Below are 2,247 nucleotides of genomic sequence, written 5' to 3' on the forward strand. Positions count from 1 at the left end.
TTGCTCGTCCTCTAACCGCTTTAACTCACAAGGGAAAGAAATTCAATTGGGCGACCAAACAAGAATCCGCATTTCAAATCTTGAAAACAAAGCTAACCACTGCTCCTATCTTGTCACTTCCCAAAGGCAATGAAGATTTTGTTGTGTATTGCGACGCCTCGAAACATGGTTTTGGGTGTGTGTTGATGCAACGAACGAAAGTCATTTCTTATGCTTCTCGACAACTCAAAATTCATGAACGAAACTACGCGACACATGATCTCGAACTCGGAGCCGTTGTCTTTGCACTTAAAATGTGGAGACTCTATCTTTATGGAACCAAGAGTACAATCTTTACCGATCACAAAAGTCTCCAACACATTTTCGATCAAAAGCAACTAAACATGAGACAACGAAGGTGGATTGAAACCTTAAACGGTTACGATTGTGAGCTTCGTTACCATCCTGGGAAGTCAAATGTAGTAGCCGATGCCTTAAGTCGAAAAGAAAGAGCGGTGCCTCTTCGTGTCCGAGCCTTAAACATCACCATCCACACCAACCTTAATAGCCAAATTCGGGTAGCCCGGGATGAGGCTCTCAAGGATGAAAACGTTTCACACGAGCTCTTGAACATTCTCGTCTCTCGATTCAAAATTAGAGAGACCGGAATCGGATATTTCGCCGGAAGGATTTGGGTGCCTAGTTATGGGGACCTACGAGGCCTTATTTTAGATGAAGCCCATAAGTCGCGATACTCAATTCACCCCGGTGCCAATAAGATGTACCACGACCTTAAACAACTATATTGGTGGCCGAACATCAAAAGGGACGTAGCTACTTATGTTTCCAAGTGTTTGACATGTTCCAAAGTCAAGGCCGAACACCAAAGACCGTCCGGATTACTTCAACAACCCGAAATCCCGCAATGGAAGTGGGAAAGAATAACAATGGATTTTATCACCAAACTACCAAAAACGACGGGCGGTTATGATACCATTTGGGTTATTGTTGACCATCTCACCAAATCCGCACACTTTCTCGCCATGAAGGAGACCGACAAAATGGAGAAACTCGCACGACTTTATATCAAGGAGATCGTAGCCCGACACGGTGTACCTTTATCGATTATCTCCGACCGAGATGGCCGTTTTGTTTCTAGATTTTGGCGTACCTTGCAAGAAGTTTTGTGAACGCGTTTAGACATGAGCATATCATCCTCAAACCGATGGACAAAGCGAACGTACAATTCAAACCTTAGAGGACATGTTACCAGCTTGCGTGGTTGATTTTGGAAAAGCTTGGGACAAGCACTTACCTCTCGCCGAGTTCTCTTACAACAATAGCTATCACGCGAGTATAAAAGCCGCCCCATTCGAAGCATTATATGGCCGAAAAAGCCGTTCTCCACTTTGTTGGGCCGAAGTAGGCGATGTACAAATCACCGGACCTGAACTCATTCACGAAACCACCGAGAAGATCATTCAAATCCGAGATAGGCTTCGGACGGCCCGGAGTCGTCAAAAGTGCTATACCGACAAAAGTCGCAACGACCTTGAATTTCAAGTCGGTGACCGCGTCATGTTAAAAGTCGCACCTTAGAAGGGTGTAATCCATTTTGGGAAACGCGGGAAGCTAAATCCGCGGTATATTGGTCCTTTCAAAATCTTGGAGCGTATTGGAACCGTTGCTTATCGTTTAGATCTTCCGCCTCAATTGAACTCCGTTCATCCTACCTTCCATGTATCTAACTTGAAAAAGTGTCTTGCAGAACCCGATATCGTCATCCCTCTCGAGGAACTTACTATTGATGACAAACTTCATTTTGTGGAGGAACCGGTTGAAATTGTGGACACCTCCGTCAAGACATTGAAACAAAGCCGAATTCCGATTGTTAAAGTCCGTTGGAACGCCAAAAGGGGACCCGAGTTTACTTGGGAAAGGCAAGATCAAATTCAAAAGAAATACCCTCACTTATTCCCGATTCTAGAAACGCAAAATTTCGATGAAGAAACAACGACTACTACGCCTACTTAAATTTCGGGACGAAATTTCTTTTAAGGAGTAGGTAATGTAACATCCCGCCTTTTTCCGTTTACTTTTCCGTTTAACTATTTAAATCCCGTTATATGTTTATAACATCTCCGGTTAATACGTGTTTTAAAAATATCTCGTCCAGGTATTTCACACACCCGCAAACGAACTTGAGGGACTAGTTTCGCCAAAATGCCAAAGAGGTGACTAGCCTTTGACTAGTCAACCCCCACCCCC

The sequence above is a fragment of the Rutidosis leptorrhynchoides genome, chromosome 10 (genome assembly GCF_046630445.1).
Source record: "Rutidosis leptorrhynchoides isolate AG116_Rl617_1_P2 chromosome 10, CSIRO_AGI_Rlap_v1, whole genome shotgun sequence".
Lineage (NCBI taxonomy): Eukaryota > Viridiplantae > Streptophyta > Magnoliopsida > Asterales > Asteraceae > Rutidosis > Rutidosis leptorrhynchoides.